Raw genomic sequence first — 20,399 nt, forward strand, 5'->3', positions numbered from 1 at the left:
TTCACGCAATCCTCCTGCCTCAGCCTCTGGAGTAGCTGGGACCACCCCACAATTGGAATTTTTTTTTGGGGGGGGTGGGGGTAGAAACAGGGTCTCCTTGCCTGAAGGGATTCTCCTGCCTTGCCCTCCCAAGTGCTGAGATTACAGGAGTGAGCCACCAAGACCCGCCCAAAAATTTTTTAAATTACATTTTTCAATACAAATAGCTTTGGTTTAAATAAGCCAACATTTGGTGGATATTTCCTGGATATTTTTTTTTTTTGTCAATCTAAGTAGATCTTTATTTATTAGATTGGCAAAATGTTTCCCTGTTCCTGGCAGATAGTCATTTTGTCTTATTTTGTTCTTCAGTGAATCTTGATACAGTGAAACGGATGGAACCAAAAGGAAGATGCTTGAAAAATTTCTTGAGGAAATTGGACATCAGTCTTACTGGTCAATGCCTAGGGTGTGAGGCAGTTATGGGAGAAGGGGTCCGGTGGGTAGATACTTCTAATTCTTAGCTGAGACCTGTCGGGAACAGTTGGGATGGCACGTCTGCCGGCGATCTCTCGACCTGCAAGAGGGTCCCAAAACCTGGTAGCTGGGTGTGACAGTACCGAATTCCCAGGGCTGACTGCACGGTCTCTGCCACTGCTTCATACACAGGACTGGTTTGGGCAAGCACCCGGTGCCGGTGAGGAAAAGCCTCTGTGCTGCCAGGGATTTGATGCTGCTGGGCTGCATACACCAGTGACTCCTGGTCATCCAAACACCGCTTAATTCACAAAGCTGCTTCGGCAGCTCGTCCCTGCGCGTCCCTGCTCGCGGGAGCCGCGAGCTCAGCACGGAGGCCGCCAGAATGGCTGGGGGCACAGACCTACCGAAGCGGACTGGCAGCTACCTCTCCGCTAACGAAGCGGTCACAGGCCCCGGTGCCCAGACTAGGAAGGAGGGTGGGAGGGAAGATGGAGATACCCTTAATCAACTACCACCGGCCAGGTGCTTTGGGAGACAAAAGCAAATACTCCTGTTCTCAAGGAGTTGACAGTCCCGTGAGCTACATACGGCCCAGAAAAGGGTGCTGACCACTTGCTCTACTGGTTAGCCAAATGTTCACTAGTGCTAGAGACATGGGCTCCAGGTGGTCACTACACGCCATCTCTAACACATGTCATGTATGGAATGCACTTCCTGGCAATGAACAATTAACACAATGAACACCAGCTACCTCCAGCAACCTCTACAGCCAGGGCAGACTGCCTGGCATCCACCCCCTCCTTCCTCCTTCATCACAGAAGCCCCATTGTATTCAGAAAGGCCATGTGCCAAGCTAAAAGATCACACTTCATACCTCCCTTCCATCCAAGTGGTGCCACTGACTAAGTTCCGGCCAATGAGACGTAAACGCAAGTTGTAAGATGAGACTCCCAAGAAAGCTCCTTCAAGGAAGGACAGGTGGTAGGGCAGAGTCCTTTCGGCCCTCCTGTTTTCTCCTGTTTCCTACCTAGAACACATACATGCTGGCTAGAACCTCAGTAGGCATCTTAGACCAACCCAAGGATAAAAGCCAAGGATAGCATAAGCTAAGCTAGGATAGCATAGCAGAAAGATAAAATGGGGGGGGGGGGGGGGCGGGGGGAAAGAAAGAAAGATAAAGTGGACCAGGACACTGGCACTGTGGCAGAGACCCTCGCCAGCTCTGGACAGTCCAAGTGTGACCTTCTAGGAAAGATATATTGTTCATTTAAGCCACCAGGGCCCTATCTTTGTTACCAGCAGCCAAGCACAATTCCAAACTCAAAGAACCAGTTACACTATTATCGGTGTAGTAACTGCAGTGGTTTGCAGTCCCCGCTGCAAATCCCTGAGGTTCCTGAGAAGTACCTATCCAAGGCCAGATGCGTTGACTCGCAACTCACATCCCAGCACTTTGGAAGGCCAAGACGGGCGGATCACTTGACGTTCAAGACCAGGCTGGCCAACATGGTGAAACCCTGTCTCAACAAAAATACAAAAATTAGCCTGGCACAGTGGCACGGTGGCACGCGCCAATAATCCCAGCTATTTGGGAGGCTGATGCAGGAGAATCACTTCAACTCTGAAGGTAGAGGTTGCAGTGGGCCAAGAACATGCCACTGTATTCCAGCCTGGGTGACAAAAAGAAAAAGAAAAAGAAATGCCCATCCAAAAGGCTGGGCTATCACCCAGACTAGAGAGCAGTGACACCATCTCAACTCAATGCAACCTTCACCTCCCAGGTTCAAAAAATTCTGCTGCCTCAGCCTCCTGAGTAGCTGGGATTACAGGCATGCGCTACCATGCCCAGCTATTTTTTTGTATTTTTAGTAGAGACAAGGTTTCCACCATGTTGGCCAGGCTTGTCTCAAACTCCTAATCTGAAGTGATCTACCCACCTAGGCCTCCCAAAGTGCTGGGTTTACAGGTATGACCCACTGTACCTGGTTTGAAGATTCTGACAGGTGATGATTTTTCTTTTTCTTTTTCTTTTTTTTGGGGGGTAAAGACAGGATCTCAGTGTATTCCCCAGGTTGGTCTCAAACTCCTGGCATCCTGTAATCCTCCCACCTTGGCCTCCCAAAGTGTTGGAATTACAGGCGTGAAGAATCATGCCCAATTCTTGACAATTGATTTAAAACTTTAAGAGATGGCTAGGCACAGTGGCTCATGCCTGTAATCCCAGCATTTAGGGACGCTAAGGTAGGCAGATCACCTGAGGTCAGGAGTTCAAGACTAGCCTGGCCAACATGGTGAAACCCTGTCTCTACTAACAGTACAAAAATTAGGTAGGCATGGCGGCACATTCCTATAATCTCAGCTACTCAGGAGGCTGAGGCATGAGAATCGCTTGAGCCCAGGAAGTAGAGGCTGCAGTGAACTGAGATCACACCATGGTGCCACTGTACTCCAGCCTAGGCAACAGAGAGAAACTCTGTCTCAAGAAAGAAAAGGAAAGCAAGGAAGGGAAGAAAGAGAGAGGGAGGGAGAGAGGGAGGGAGGGAGGGAGGGGGAGAGAGAGAGAGAGAAAGAGAGAGAGAGAGAGAAAGAGAAAGGAAGGAAGGAAGAAAGAAAGGAAAGAAGGAAAGAAGAAAAAAAACAATTTACAAAAGGTCCATATGAAAGCAGGGTCTCAGAGAGATACCTGTACACCCATATTCATAACAGCATTACTTACAATAGCCAAAAGGGGAAAGCAATGCAAATGTCTATTATCAGATGAATGAATACACAAAATAACAGCTGACATGAAATACAGAATTATTCAGCCTTAGAGGAGGAAGAGATCCTGGCACATGCTACAACATAAACCCTCAAGGACATCATGCCGAGGGAGGGAAACCAGTCACAGAAGGACAAATACTGTCTCACTCCACTTTTCCAAGGTACCTAGAACAGTCAAATCCATAGACAGAAAGCAGAATGGGGCTGCCAGGGGCTGCGAGGGAGGAGGATCGGGAGTACCACCCTCCATGCTGTTGTTTCATGGGTTTGGAGTTTTGGTTTAGGAAGATGAAAAAGTTCTGATGGATGGTAGTGATGGTTTGCACAACACTGTAAATGTAGGTAATACCATAAAATGATATCCTTAAAAACTGTTACAATTGTCAATCATATGTTTCATATGTTTTAACCACAATAATTTTTTAAATGTCTAAAGGCCACTGGTCTGCCCACTTTCCCTCCACAGAGGCTCATCTCCTTTCTCTGGCTTGTAGGCCTCACCCTTACCCAGCCTCAACCCCCACATCCAGTTACTTTCTCCTCAGTTGCTATGCGTGTCACAACAGCATGCCAGCCTGGTTGCTTCCGTGGCCCCTGCATCATGAAATCTTACCCCGCCCCAAGTCTCATCATTCGTTCTTTCATTCATTCATTCGAGACGGAGTTTTCACTCAAGACAGAGTTTTCCCTGTCACCCAGGCTGGAGTACAATGGCACAACCTTGGCTCACTGCCTCCGTCTCCCAAGTTCAAGCGGTTCTCCTGCCTTAGCTTCCCAAGTAGCTGGGATCACAGGTGCCCGCCACCATGATCAGCTTTTTTGTATTTTTAGTAGAGACGGGGGTTTTACCATGTTGGCCAGGCTGGTCTCAAACTCTTGACTTCAAGCAATCTGCCTGGCTTAGAGATAAGCATATACAGCAGGCGAAACTGCCCACTCCCAGAAAGAGGTATAGCTGCCGAGCTCCCTAAAGGCCCTCCAGTGGACACACTTCGTGATTCCCACTGTGCATGAAAGGAAACACCGCCGGGTTTCAGAAACCGTTTCATGCTGGTGGGGGTGAGGATTGTGGGGTGGACAGGGCTTTTCACCCTCCTGGCCTACCTCCCACCTGCCTACTCTAGAAAGTGGGGTGCTGCATCTGCCTGTCCCCAGGTAAAACTGCTGCAAAGAGCCAACACGTTCCTGAGAAGTTATTGTGAGGCTGAAGGTCAGTTTCCCAAGACAGTCCGTAAGAATGACCCAGCCAGCCAGAGGTCTATGCCTGCACCAACCTTCAAGTTCCAGGGAAGCCCTGATGCTGCTCTGTGCCTTTACTCCCCACCCTCCTTTCTCCACACATTCATGCAGCCCCGACTTGCTGACCCCCACCACGTGTCAATCACAGTTCCCAGGGCTTGTTGGAGGTACGAAGCGTTTCCTTCAAGCAACTCAGGGTCCACTAGGAGAGGAAAGATGACCAAAGGCTCAATCACTGAAGCGTGTGACGAGTGTTCAGTCTAATGACAGCATGGGGACATGGGAGATGTCATGGGACCAGCGTTGTGCCCCAGAGTCTGGACTTGGGAGGCCAGTTTGCCAGGGTAGCAATCCATGGTCTGCTGCTCAAAAGCTGTGTGACTCCGCAAAATGGGTTGAACAGAAGCACCTCATCTCATAGGGTGGTGGCTGCTTAAGAGGAATGTCAGCATCTGAAAGAGCTCACAATGATACCTGGCACATAGGGAGTCTTCAGTCATTGGTAGCCCAAGGCACAGCAGGACAGACGGCAGTAGTGACAGCAGTCAGCACAACAGGAGGAAGAACAGCAATCACTGGACCCAGAGAGTCCTTCCTGAGTAGGTCACACTTCAAACTAAGTATTCCAGGATGAGGAAAGCCATGCAACAGAGACGGTGTAATGAGAAAAGGGCTTCAAGGCACCAACCATTGCAGCAAATAATATCCTTGCGTAATCCCAAGGAGTTCAGCATTGCTGTGGTATAAAGTACAAGAAGAAGAATAGCAAGAAATGAAAGTACAAAAGTAAAGAGGTCACCCTCAACAGATGGCTCAAGACCACTGACTTCTCCCGTCGCCCATACCCTCCTCAGTCTCCCCACGGGTCTTCAAATGAAGGCTTTGAAAATAAATCCTTGAAGACTAACAATGACTGCATTTCCCTCTTCGGTTCAGTCTTTTGGTTCAACCAGACGATGTGCTAACTCTTGGAGCAACTGTGGATGCATATTTAATGAGATTTATGTCAGACTGATGTGGGAAAACAGAGATATTAAATCAAAACCCATAGTATTGGGAAATAAATATATAAAGCAGTTCTGGGCTACCTATGCACCAGGAGCAGCATATATAAGACAGAGACAGAGAGACACAGAGACACAGAGATACAGAGACAGAGCGAGAGAGACAGAGAGAGAGAGAGAGAGAGAGAAGGAAAGTTTTAAGAAACATTTATTCTGCCCCGATTCTAGCAGAAAGAAGTCCTACAGAAACAGAAAACTGTACTTTTCCAGTAATCCCTAAATTGCTATTTATTTCTGAATCTTCACCTGTTACCATTCAGTTTCCTAGAGTTTCCATACACTGCCAAAAGAAGTGTGATTTTTATGTCAGAATCTACACCCCAAGCACACGCACATACACACACACATACCCAATTTACAACCCATGCTTTCATCCACTTTTTATTGTGTTTAACTTTTCTGTTCAAAACACTGATGAAGTTTCCTTTCATTGAAGGAAATATGGATGCAAGTCTTTTTTTAACCCAGAAGTTTTCATTTCTTTCCTCCGTGTTATTTTGAGTCTTGCCACTGAGTCGAAAAGCAAGAACCCTGAAAAATATCCCAGTGTTACGCAGGTAAAAATGTATCAATACAGAAAAGTAACTTGGGAAAATGGAAAGCAGAAATAGTGATTTCCATAATAAAACTCCTGACAAACTCGAGCAGTAGTGCACAGAAAAAAATCTGCCTGCACTGCTCCCAACCGACATGCCAAAAATGTACCTCTGAATGTGAAAATGGATCATTGCAGCTTCCTAACCAGATTTCAAATTAAGTACTGCGAGCCCAGGAGACAGCCTCACACAGCAAGCTAGAAACATGAGCACTGCAGGATGCCTGGCACTAGCTGGTCTCTGAGTGACTTCTGCCAACTCTGGGGCACGCTGGTGAAGGGGAACTCGACATTTTGTGCTTATCTTCCCTAAACTTACTCAACACCAGAGACAATCAGAGAGAGACAAAGGAAACAAAGAGTGAGCAAGTTAGCCTGTTTCTGACTAACTGCAAAGGTCATCTGATAAGGTGAACAGCTTAGAAGAAAACATTAAAGGAAAATGAAAAAAGAGACAAAATTAGGGCAGGACAGAGAGCGATTCCAAGAGAAAGAGACCAAGCCAAAGACAGAGAAGGAAAAAGAGGCAAAAGAGGAAGGAAGAAATGAGGGAGAGAAGTAGACATACACACACTCAGGGGAAGAGAAGGAGGAAGCAGAGGAAGAGAGAGAAACACACGCGGAATAGAATGAGAGCCACATTTAAGGTAGGGAGCTGAGAACCAAACAGGAAGTCGTCAACCCATCATACATCCACTCAGCAGGGAATGAACAACTCTCCATCCATCGACCCCCAGAACCGCTGGCCTGAAGCCAACGGCATTTCATCTCTAATAGCAAATCATTTTGAGGCATAAAATTAACAGTAACACTGGTTTAAAAACAAACTTGGATAAGATGCCAACAGTACACATGACTAAAGAAAAAACAGATGAATTCAATTTCAACAAAACTAAAAACATGTATGCTTTACGGACACCATCAAGAAAATGAAACTCACTGAATGGGAAAAATATATATATAAATCACATATCTCTGTTAAGGGTCTAGTATCCATAATACACAAAGAACTCATACAACTCAACAATAAAAAACACAACTAAACAAATTAAGTAATGAACAAAAGACACGAAAATACATCTTTTGAAGATTTATAAATGGTCAGTAAGTCCATGAAAAGATACTCAACACCATCAACCATCAGGGAAATGCAAATCTAAACCACTGACTGGCAAATGTGAAGATACCATTTCACATCCACTCAGATGTTTACAATAAAAAAAGACAGGCAATAACAAATGCTTGGTGAGGAAACATTAGAATAACTGGAAGCTTCATTCACTGCCAGTGGGAAAGTACAGCCGCTTTGACCCAGCAATTCCGCTCCTAGGTCTATGTCCAAGAGAAATGAAAAACATGTCCACACAGCTTGTACACAAATGTTCATTGCAACATTATTTATAATAACCAGAAAGTGAAACCCATTGACTAATGAAAGGGTAAACAAAATGTGGCATATCCTTAGAGTGAAATGTTTTTTACCATAAAAAGTATGCCATCCTGATTCATGCTTCAATATAAATAAACCTTGAAAAAACTTATGCTAAGTCAAACAAAGCTATCACAAACCACCATGCACTGTATGACTCCACTGATAAGAAGCGTCCAAAAAAGGCACATCCACAGAGACAGAAAGCAGAATGGGGCTTGCCAGGCCCTGGGGTCTGGAGAGTGAGTGCACACAGAAATGGGCTTCTTAGTGAGGGAGGGAAAATGTTCTAAAATGGATTGTGGAGACACACAATCTCCCAAGACTATAACTTGCCAGGCTGGGACTTGGGAGGCACAACTTTATGAATATATTAAAAATCGCCAAATCATGCACTAAATAGGTGAATAGTATGGCATGTGTATTATATCTCAATAAATGAGATATAATTTATTTGTATGTATTTTTTTCACCTTTCATTTTAGATTTGGGGGTACACGTGCAGGTTTGTTACATGGGTATACTGCATTAGCTGAGGTTTGGGGTATAAATGATCCCATCATAGTACCCAACTGGTAGTTTCTCAACCCCTGCTCCTCCCTTCCTCCCCCTCAAGTAGCCCCCCAGTGTCTACTGTTAGCATCTTTATGTCCAGGAGTACCCAGTGTTTAGCTCCCACTTGTAAGTGAGAACACGCAATATCTGGTTTCCTGGTGGGACACTAATTTGCTTAGAATAATGGCCTGCAGTGGCATTCATATTGCTGCAAAGGACACAATTTCTTTGTATGGCTGTATAGTATTCCACAGTGCATACGTACTGCATATTCTTTATCCAGTCTACCACTGACGGCTACCTGGACTGACTCCATGTTTTTACAGGGAGGAGGGAGGAAGAGGGAGAAGAAGTGGGGAGGAGGAGGAATAGGAAGATGAAGACAAAGATGAAGGAGGCATTTCCAGCAAACCAAGCTGATCTTCCATCTCTCATCCAGAATGTGAGGATCGGGGTTTCAATCTCCCAAGACTACAACTTGCCAGGCTGGGGCTTGAGAGGACAAGCTGAGGGTAGACCACCTCCCCCTACCAGCCTCCATGCCCCTCCAAGCCCACACTGGGTGAGTTGTGAACTCAGTGTTGAGGCTGCAAGTGAGCACAGAGGTGTCTCCACAGGATAATATTTAGAAGGATCAATCTTTGCTGACTTCTGTGTGTCATCTCGTTTCCAGGCCCCTCAAGGGGACATTTTCTCCCCAAAGTCACTCCCTAGGCTGCAGCCATCCTGGGTGACAGAGTGAAACCCTGTCTCAAAAAGAAAAAGAAAAGGTCCTTGTTGGCTTTGGGGAGAATCACACTCTCATGAATAGCCAGAACCCCAATGTTTCCACTACTCCACCATGAAGCCCACGAAACATTAAAAACCAAAACTCTTCTTTTGTTTAACAAAGGAAACGTAAACCATGATTCAAACGTTTACTTGTTTCTTTGTTTGTCTGAGACCCAGTCTCACTCTGTCATCCACCCTGGAATACAGTGGCGCAACCTCGGCTTACTGCAACCTTCACCTCCTGAGTTCAAACAATTCTCGTGCCTCAGCCTCCCGAGTATCTGGTATTACAGGTGCATGCCATCATATTCAGCTAATTTTTGTATTTTTCACAGAGACAGGGTTCCACCATGTTGGTGAGGCTGGTCTCAAACTCCTGGACTCAAGTGATCCTCCCACCTCAGCCTCCCAGAGTGCTGGGGTTACAGGTGTGAGCCACCTTTCCAGCCAACCTGAGCATTTAAACCACATCTACTAACACGGCTTACAAGCGCATCTTCTCCTTTAATGTCCACAAGCCCTTTAAAGTGTCCTCAAACAAACACTTGAAGGTTCCATCCTCAAAATATGGGCTGTCCAAGTGCCTAAATCAGAACAACTGCTAAAAACCTTAACAGGGGCACATAACCAAAAAAGTTCGTGACTACTCCCAGACATGAGAACTTACGAACCCACTAAAACAAAGGGCCAGCATCTATTGATACCAAGCCCTCACACAGCCCAGAGGAAAAATCCTTGAAATACACAGGACAAAAAAATGAGCTGACAATTCACCAAAAAGAAATCTGATTTATAAACACAGGAAAAAAGTATTTTATCTCCACAGCAACTCATGAATTACAAATATAACCAGCTAGGTTTTTGCCTACAGGAGTTCTAATGTCAATACCCATGAATGCTGGTGAGAGTAGCCAACAGGTCCTGCTTGCTGGTGACACTTTCAAATGGCCACAGTCCAGGTGAGCAACATGGAAATCCAAAATAGAAGTCCAAAAAACCTTAGCACTTCATTAGGCAATTCAGCTTACCAGACCACATCCCCCAAAATAACTACAAATGTAGGGAAATTCTGTACATAAACAGCACTCCCTGCAGCATTTTGCAGGATAGTAACAGTTTTTTTAAAAAGGCCTGTCCCTCACCCCTTTCCCTCTGACAGATCCATGTCCAGAGATTTATTTCTCTTGACAACCAAGGGCCTCTGTCTGAATTTCCAAGGAAGAAATTTCCTTTGAAGCACCGGAACTTGCTACCACCAGCACGATGCCCTACCAATACCCAGCACTGACCCCCGAGTAGAAGAAGGAGCTGTCTGACATCGCTCACCGCATTGTGGCCCTAGGCAAGGGCATCCTGGCTGCAGATGAGTCCACTGGGAGCTCTGCCAAGCGGCTGCAGTCAATTGGCACCGAGAACACTGAGGGGAAGCGGTGCTTCTACCACCAGCTGCTGCTGAGAGCTGATAACCGCATGAACCCCTGCATCGGGGGCGTCATTCTCTTCCACGAGACACTCTACCAGAAGGGGGATGATGGGTGTCCCTTCCCCCAAGTTATCAAATCCAAGGGCGGTGTTGTGGACATCAAGGTAGACAAGGGCGTGGTCCCCCTGGCAGGGACAAATGTAAGACCACCACCCAAGGGCTGGATGGGCTGAGCGCTGTGCCCAGTACAAGACGGATGGCGCTGACTTCGCCAAGTGGCATTGTGTGCTGGAGACTGGGGAACACACCCCCTCAACCCTCGCCATCATGGAAAATGCCAACGTCCTGGCCCGTTATGCCAGCATCTACCAGCAAAATGGCATTGTGCCCATTGTGGAGCCTGAAATCCTCCCTGATGGGGACCATGACTTGAAGCGCTGTCAGTATGTGACCGAGAAGGTGCTGGCTGCTGTCTACAAGGCTCTGAGAGACCACCACATCTACCTGGAAGGCACCTTGCTGAAGCCCAACATGGTTACGCCAGGCCACACCTGATCACAGAAGTTTTCTCACGAGGCAACTGTCACAGCACTGCGCGCACAGTTCCCCGTGCTGCCCCCGGGATCACCTTCCTTTCTGGAGGCCAGAGTGAGGAGAAGGCGTCCATCAGCCTCAGGGCCACTAACAAGTGCCCCCTGCTGAAGCACAGGGCCCTGCCCTTCTCCTAGGGCCGAGTCCTGTAGACCTCTGCCCTGAAGGTCTGGGGCAGGAAGAAGGAAAACAAGGCAGCAGCGCAGGAGGAGTACATCAAGCACACCCTGGTCAACAGCCTCGCCTGTCAAGGAAAGTACCCCCCAACCAGTCAGACCGGGGCTGCTGCCAGCAAGTCCGTCTTCATCTCTAACCATGCCTACCAAGTGCAGGTGTTCCCAGGCTGCCTCCAACACTCCAGGCCCCACCCCCTCCCACATTCTCTTGTAGAGAGGGCCTCCTACTCCAGGGCTCCAGGCTGGCTTGCCCATGCTCTTGCCTTCCTTATCACAGTGGTGTGCGGTGTCATCTGTGAATGCTAACTCCATCACCCTTTCCAGCACACTGCCAATTAACAGCTATTTAAGCCAGTGGTAGCAGGGGAAGGCCCAACAATTTGAAATTGACTAGAACTCTGGTCTATCCTCTAGCTGGAATATCACACAGTTGTTATAAATTAGAGCAATACAGTCCACATAAATGATAGAAGAGGCTTTGAGATAGACGATTAAGTGAGAAAAAAACAACACACAACACTGTATGCACAGCAGGAGTTTATGTTTTGTTTTTTAATTTTGTTTCATTTTTTGAGATGAAGTCTCGATCTGTTGCCAGGCTAGAGTGCAGTGGCACAATCTCGGCTCACTGCAATCTCCACCTCCCAGGTTGAAGCCATCCTCCTGCCTCAGCCTCCCAAGTAGCTGGGACTACAGGCACGCACCACCACACCCAGATAATTTTTGTTTTTTTTTAACAGAGAGGGGGTTTCACCATGTTGGCCAGGATGGTCTTGATCTCCTGACCTTGTGATTTGCCCACCTCGGCCTCCCAAAGCACTGGGATTACAGGAGTGAACCCAGCCTCAACTATGTTTCTAAGAAAGTGTCTATAGAGGGGGAAAGTCTTTTAAAGGAAGTTCTGTTTCCTCATTTTCCCTAGTGAGCTGGGATGGTATGGTAGAAAGGGACTGTTTTAGAATCCAATCCAGAGACCTTTGCATCCTATTTAATCAACCTGTGCCTTCATATCCTAATGAGACAGTTGAACCTTTAAATGACTTGTTACCAGCATGGCACAGTGGTTCAGATCTATAATCCCAGCACTTTGGGAGGCCTAGGTGAAAGGATCACCTGAGGTCACAAGATTGAGACCAGCAAGGCCAACATGGTGAAATCCCAACTGTAATAAAAAATATAAAAATTAGCAAGGCATGGTGGTGCATGCCTATAGTCCCAGCTACGTGGGAGGCTGAGGCTGAAGAATCATTTGAACCTGGGAGGTAGAAGCTGCAGTGAGCTGAGATCATGCCACTGCACTCCTGCCTGGGTGATAGAGAGTCCGTCTCAATAAATAAATAAATACAACTATTACAAGGGAAAAAAATTATTCTTAAGAGTTATAACTGCAGCTTGCAGCCCAAATCATTTCTAGATGATGGAGTAGCATTAATGTATTCACTTTGGATTTGGTTTCCCTATTTTCTCCACAACCTAACTCAAAGATAAGCATTTGGGGCATTCAAGGCCTACCATCTGCTCATTAGTTAAAAAACAAATGCTAAAATTTGTCTACTTGCAGCTTCGTTTGATCTGTCTCAAAATACACTGGCATTTCCCCTAATGTTGAACAGGTCCTTTCAGTATTTAGGCAAGACTGATGAACTCATTTGCAGAATGGTCCAGTTTCCACAAACAAGCTGTCACTAAAGCAAGAGGGTTAGTTTGGACTTTGCAATCCTGCTACTGTTTAACAAAGGCACCTTTCCTCAGTACTACTGTGGGCCCAGCAGATGGGTTGCTAATGAAGAGAATGTGATCGTCTAATTGAAAACTACAGGCTATTTTCTGCTACTGATAAATTCTGGTTTTACTCTGCCCAAACAGGAAGTCAGACACAGTGACGTTTCTCAAGTTTAAGAACAAGTTCCTGAGTCTAAAGACCAGCTTAAGGTGCCATCTTTCCGGACAGTTTGCAAGCAAATTTGGACAACTAATCAAAGCTGTCTTTTACATTTTCTTTGTTTTGGTTTCAACACTCCTAGAACAGGAGTGTACCAACTATGACCCTGAGGCTAAATCTGGGCTCACACGTTTTTGTAAATAAAATTTTATTGGCATACAGCCAAACCCATTCATTTATACATGTCTATGGCTGCTATGACAGCAGGACTGAGTAGTTGTGACAGAGACCCATCTGGCCAACAAAGCCAAAAATATTTACTACCCGGCCTTTTATAGAAAAAGTTTGAACCCTGTCCTGGAAAGAATGAAACCAGATCCTCTGAATTACCTATTAAGTCCAACCAGACCAGTATGAAACAGAACTGAGCTGCCTGAGCCACCTAGGTGCAAGCACAGTTGACCGGTACAGGTAGGACGGCAACAGTAACCTCAGCATCAGCTCAGTTCATCCCTTTTGACTTGGCTGAAGGCAAAACTACCCAAAGAACAGCAACCTTCTACCCTACTCCAAGCGTGAGGTAAACCCCTTTGACGGTAGATATCTGAGGAACACATGAAGTATCTTCCTTGACTTTTTTTTTTTTAGAACATCAGGTGACAGTCTTTAAAAAAAAACACCATTCTTCAAAGGGAATTGCTCTCTGAGGAGGTGCCAAGTCCAACATCCACGCTAAGGAATGAGGGTAAGCTAGCTTGCAAGGCACTTAGGGTTGGGAGAGAAGTGGACTTAGATAGATCGGCAGGAGTCAGAAGACTCAGTGGAGGCTCCCTCGTGTGGTCACGGCGGGGAGGCAGGCCACCCCACATCTCCAGCTTTGCAATGACGTTCCTCTGGCTCTTGACTCCCCACGTGGCCTCAGGCAGATCAAGTCTCTGTGCCCCTAGGTTTTTCACATGAACAGTGGGGAGACTCAAGAGACAGTGACTTAAGTCTGACCAGTACTGAGGCCAGAAAAGCATGTCATGTTCCAGGAACTGAAATGAGGTGACACAGGCAGAGAATAGCATAGGAGGGGAGCGGCGCACCAGACAGGGTTGGAAAGGTGGGCAGGGTCAAATCAGGCAGGGTTGGTCGGGAAGGTCATGGTAAGGCATCTGGATTTCATTTTTTTTTTTTTTTTTTTTTTTTTTTGAGACGGAGTTTCGCTCTTGTTACCCAGGCAGGAATGCAAAGGCACGATCTCGGCTCACCGCAACCTCCGCCTCCTGAGTTCAGGCAATTCTCCTGCCTCAGCCTCCCGAGTAGCTGGGATCACAGGCATGCGCCACCATGCCCAGCTAATTTTTTGTATTTTTAGTAGAGACGGGGTTTCACCATGTTGACCAGGATGGTCTCAATCTGTTGACCTCGTGATCTACCCGCCTCAGCCTCCCAAAGTGCTGGGATTACAGGCTTGAGCCACCACGCCCGGCCTGGATTTCATTTTAATTGCAATGGGAAGTCACTGAGGGGTTTTAAGCAAGAAAATATCCTGAGCATATCTGTGTTTTTAAAAGAAAACTCTGTGTTGTGAAGAACAGAGGAAGAGAGGCCAGAGTGGAAGCAGAGAACGCACAGGATACTGCTGCTGTCATGTTCTGTGCTGGAGAGAAGGTAAAGCAGCTCAACTTGACCTCGAGTGCCTACTCGGACAAACATCTGTAACACTGTGCTGAGAAAGGTTTGGACATTTAGACAGGAATCACTGGGGAAAAGTATCCTGTTTGATTAATGACACCTGCCATGGGTGTAGAAGGGAGAATAGCAGTAACATCTCAGTATCTGTCCTCCATCTCTCTACAGAGACTGAGAACATTCCAGTACCTCTAACACTACTGTGTCTACAGCTCAGCTGGGGGCTTCGTTAAAGCGCAGACTCAGAGACAGTAAGGCCTGGGGTGGGGCCTGACTTTCTGCGTTTCTTTTTTTCTTTTCCTGACAGGGTCTCACTGTGTTGCCCTGCCTGGTCTTGAGTTCCTGGGCTGAAGTGATGCTCCTACCTCAACCTCTCAAAGTGCTGAGATCACAAGCGTGAGCCAGTCCAGCAACATCCTGCATCTCTAACACTCACCTAGGTAACAAGGTCACTGCTGCTGGTCCAGAGATTTTTTTTTTTTAAACCAGAGTCTCACTCTGTCTCCCAGGCTGGAGTACACCGGCACGATCTCAGCTCACTGCAACCTCCACCACCTGGGTTTAAGGAATTCTCCTGCCTCGGAATCTGGAGTAGCTGAGATTACAGGCACAAGCCATCACGCCTGGCTAATTTTTTGCACTTGTAGTAGAGACAGGGTTGCACATGCTGGCCAGGCCAGTCTTGAACTCCTAACCTCAGGTGATCCGCCCACCTTGGCCTGCCAAAGGGCTGGACTTACAGGTGAAGCCACCATGCCTGGCCTCGAAGACCTCATTTTGAATATCAAGAATCTAGAAAACACATATTTTCCCCGCCATATATTTGCCTAAGATAAGCTCCAGCTCCCAGGGCCTAACACAGAAAACGGACACTCAGCAAATGTTGACAGAATTGAGTTGGTGATTTCTGTGTGCCCTTCAGCCTTCAATTGCTATGAAAAGAACTTTAAAGAACTCCAGGCAGTTAACCATAAAATGTGAGCAACAGCGAAAGTGTGTATCGTCCATCTTCTGTGGAGCTGCACCACACGGTCACTGAGATGCAGATCATTTGGGTGGGGGGTAAGGGGTCCAAGAGAAGAAATGAGGAAAATACAGAGGCGAGAAATACATTTAACAGGGTTGATCCTAACCACAGGGTCGTGATCAGAACACTCAGCCCTGTGAGATGACAGAGCAAGTCCAATAGGGAGGAATGGGGGAGCTGCTATGTCCACAGAAAAGCAGTGCCCCAACCCGCCAGACTCTCAGATGCACTGTACTACAACAGCAATGCTGTCTTGTACAAAAGCCCAACAGTGAGTTTGCAGCCTCATCCCAGACTTCACCACAGTCCCGGCCCAAACCTTAACTTATTTGATCATCGGCCAAGTCCAAATTTCCCTCTCAGAGACAGATTCAAATCAGGTTTGAATTAAGGATGGTAGCCAGACCCTGCCTCCTGCAGATGAAATCAGCCAGGGGATGTGTTATGTAAGTGCTACCCAAACCTGAAGGCTCGGTGGTGCGTGGTGGCTCACGCCTGTAATCCCAACACTTTGGGAGGCCAAGGTGGGCAGATCACCTGAGGTTGGGAGTTCAAGACCAGCCTGACCAATATAGTGAAACCCTATCTCTACTAAATATTAAAAAAAAAAAAAAATTAGCTGGATGTGGTGTAGTACCTGTAATCCCAGCTACGAGGGAGGCTGAGGCCGGAGAATTGCTTGAACCCCAGAGGCAGAGATCGCAGTGAGCCAAGATCACACCACTGTACTCCAGCCTGGGTTTCAGATCAAGACTTTGTCTCAAAAAACAAAAAACACCTGAGGGCTCAGTCCATGCCCTTCAGCTTCCCTGGAAACTCAAGCCCTCTTTCTAGAATAAAGAAAGAACCTGTGGCTCCACGAAGACTCCTTCAGCCACATGAGCTGCCTCCTATCAACCATACAGTCTACAGATCCTCTTTCCCTCTCTCTCCCCCTTTTAAACTCACAGAATTACAAAACCCTTAATTTTTAAAGAGTTTACCTTAATAGTGCACATTCATTTTCAGGGGGTCATTAAAAAATCATGAGAACATTCTCCTGTTGCAGGGCAGTGATTCATGCTTTCTGCCAGCATCCACTTCATTTTTAGGCTTCTGCTGGTTACAACACCCCAAACTCCCAGACAATATTAATTCAATTTATTCTATACCTTTCTAGTGGCTGCCTATTAACATTAAACACATACAGTACTTTTCAGATCTCCAGGATGTCGAACAAGACTGTTCTTCAGATAATCTAAGTGTGAAAAGATTAATCATCACTAGGATTAATTGTTAGAAAAGAATGGAACAACAGAGAAGTCATTTGTATGCGAGGGGTTTAGTACCTTGGATGAATTTGCCCCTTGCTAGAATGCCGGAGGATGAGGGCTGGATGCTGGCTAGTTTCCCAGTGTAAAACACAGAATTCAATTGCTTCATCTGTCTAACTGGGGTTAGTTAATAGGCAGGAGAGCCTCTTCATTAACTCTAGTGTATTATTGTGGAGTTAACTACATTCAGGGTGGCCAAGTCAATGTGGGCTGGATGCTAGAAAGTCAATACATTTTTTAACACATGAGGAAGAACAAGACTTGTTTGGGCTTTGCTGAGATCTGGTCAATTTCCTACATTAGCTCCTCAAATCTTCATGCAATGCAGGAAAGGCCTTTAACTTTGCACGCTGCCTCTACCTTACAACTTCTAGCTGGGCTGACCTGGATGCTATATTAGTCTGTTTTCACAATGCTGATAAAGACATACCCAAGACTGGGCAACTTACAAAACAAAGAGGTTTAATGGGCTTATAGATCCACATGATTAGAAAGGCCTCACAATCATGGCAGGATGAGGAACAAATCACATCTTACATGGATGGAGGCACTCAGAGAGAGAGACTGTGCAGGGAAACTCACATTTTTTAAAGCCATTAGATCTCATGGGACTTACTCACTATCACGAGAACAGCAGGGGAAAGACCTGCTCCCATGATTCAATTACCTCCTACTGGGTTCCCCCCACAACATGTGGGAATTGTAGGGGTTACAATGCAAGGTGAGATTTAGGTGGGGACACAGCCAAATCGTATCAGATGCCTACTGCAAAGTTTATGATACACCCAGAGCCAAGTAAAAAAGATGTCTCTTAAAGGTAGATATATTAAGACTTTGGCTGTCTTTATCTCTGATCAGAAGATAATAAAAGGCATTGATATTAATATTGCTGATATTAATCAAGATTAATCAATACCAAAGGCAATGTTTGTTAGGATAACAAATGTTAGAAAGATTTTAGACTGAAATAAGAGGTCAAGATCCACAGGCTGGATTGAAAGGTTATCGACTATCCTGTCCATGCTGAACAGAGCCAACAGTCTTCACCCTTTGAGGGGAGAATGCCCAAGTTTGGTTCTGAACCGACCCTGTGCACAGCCATGGATCTCAATCCACAGTTAAGGAGAACTGATCCTGCTCTTAGAACCCTGTCACATTTGCCTAGGCTCATTCTCAAAGTACTGTAAAAGTGTGCAAAAGGACACAGAACTGGGACTCCATCAGGCTTGTCTTGGTGGACTACCTGGTTTTGTGCCTGTTTACTATCCAAACAAAAAAACAAACCCTCCCTGCTTTTGCACACATATACTCTTTAGAATCCTTCAGTGAGCTTTGGCCAACTCACCTCCCTGTTTTTACCTAAAGAACTCACACGCAACCTTCAACCCTCTGATCAAATGTCACTTTCTCCAAGAACCCTTTGCTGATCTAGAGAATGGGTGAGGAGCTCTGCACGGTGCTCATGCTGCACCTGGATGTCCTCAGCACTGTGTTAGTGACCATCCTGTGGTGTGGTCACCACTCCCTCCTCCCCAGGCTGGCAGCCCCAGAGGGAGTGACCACATCTCAAGTCTGCATCGCAGCATTCCACCAGGGCCTGGCCATGGCAGGCCCTCTATAAGACAGGTGTCAGAGAAAGCAATAAGCAGGGAGAGGGAGGGAGAGAGAAAGAGGAAGGAAGGAGGACAGAGAGGAAAAGAAGAAGGAAAGAAGAAAGGAGTGGGAAGAAAGGACAGAGCAAGGGAGATGCTAAATCTGCCATATCTACTTGGTTCTTGAAGGCTGATGCCAGGTGCCCAATAACGTACTACTCAAGTAGAATAGTATTTTACATGCTGAGCAAGAAACAAGAGGAAAAAGAGTCTCACCCCACTCTCCAATACCAACAGCATATTGGCTAGGGGAGGAAGGCTATCACAGGCAAAGCCACTTCCCTGGGCAAGAGGTAAAAGCCATGGCTCTGGAGTGAGCAGACCTGGGTATCCACCTGAGCTCTCCCTTTCATTATCCACACGGCCTTCAATGAGCTGCTGAACCCCTAACGAGACTCCGTTTCTTCCTGTGTTAAATAGGAGAATGATGAGAATGTATCATAAAGCAGTAAGGTAAGGATTCCATTAGCCCTGGCCATGAAATGCTTGCCAACAGCCTGGCAAAAAGTAAGCCCTCAATACATGGCAGCCGCCATGACGACAGATGAGGCGGTCCCCTCTAGGTCTCAATGCCTCATCACACCCAGAAGCACTGGGCACCCCCACAGGGCAAAGCAGCGGCACAGTCAACAGGTTTCAGTTCAATCAAGTACACATGGCTCTCACCTAAATTTTTTGTCTTCTCTTGTTGCCCAGGCTGGAGTGCAGTGGCTAGATCTCGGCTCACTGCAACCTCTATCTCCCAGGTTCAAGCGATTCTCCTGCCTCAGCCTCCCAAGTAGCTGGGATTACAAGCACGCACCACCACACCTGACTAATTTTTATATTTTTAGTAGAGATGGGATTTCACCACATTCGCCATGCTCATCTTGAACTCCCGACTTCAGGTAATCCACCTGCCTCCGCCTCCCAAAAGAGCTGGTATTACAGGCATGAGCCACCATGCCCGGCCTAATTTTTCTATTTTTAGTAGAGACAGGGTTTTGCCATTTTGGCCACACTGGTCTCCAACTCCTGGCCAAAGTGATCCTCCAGTCTCAGCTTCCCAAAGTTCTGGGATTACAGGCATGAGCCACTATGCCCAGCCTAATATTAATATAATCTCGATTTTACACATAAGTAGACTGAGGTCCAGGGAGGGTATGTAACTTGCCTAGCATCACACAGCTGCTGAGTGGTACCGCTGGTGTTCAGCCTCATATGGTCCGCCTCCAGAAACCCTACTCATAACCACAACTCACAATGAGGAAAAGCATTTCGGATTACTAGTGTCAAAAGGAGGCAAGAGCTAGAGTCCCAAATTTAGAATCCAACCTAACTCAATTTCCCACTCTGTCAATTGACAGTTGCAGAGCCCTGCGCTGAACATCCCTTTAGACACTTTCAAAGTGAGAATAATATCTACATCAGAGGCCTCAAAGGGCTGTCAAAGGATCCAAAAGAAGACAGCACTCTGCAGTCTGGGCGCAGTGGCTCACACCTATAATCCCAGTGCTTCTGGAGGCTGAAGTGGGTGGATCACCTGAGGTCGAAGTGTGAGACCAGCCTGACCAACATGGCAAAACCTCATCTCTACTAAAAATATAAAAATTCGCTGGACATGGTGGCAGGTGTCTGTAATTCCAGCTACTTGGGAGGCTGAGGCAGGAGAATCGCTTGAACCCGGGAGGCAGAGGTTGTGGTGAGCCGAGATCACACCACTACACTCCAGCCTGGGCAAGAGAGTGAGACTTCGTCTCCAAAATCAAAAACAAAACAAAACAGCACTCTGCAGACAGTGACG

General features: G+C 46.6%; 1 protein-coding gene and 1 pseudogene across 2 annotated transcripts in view; one reads left to right on the forward strand and one right to left on the reverse strand.

The window, feature by feature from the left end:
- Positions 1 to 20,399, reverse strand: part of SNX29 (sorting nexin 29) — a 596,746-nt gene that overhangs the window by 327,626 nt on the left and 248,721 nt on the right. The window lies entirely within an intron of this gene.
- On the forward strand, positions 10,093 to 11,410 carry LOC101028830 (fructose-bisphosphate aldolase A pseudogene; annotated as a pseudogene).

Source organism: Saimiri boliviensis, chromosome 12 (genome assembly GCF_048565385.1).
Source record: "Saimiri boliviensis isolate mSaiBol1 chromosome 12, mSaiBol1.pri, whole genome shotgun sequence".
NCBI lineage: Eukaryota > Metazoa > Chordata > Mammalia > Primates > Cebidae > Saimiri > Saimiri boliviensis.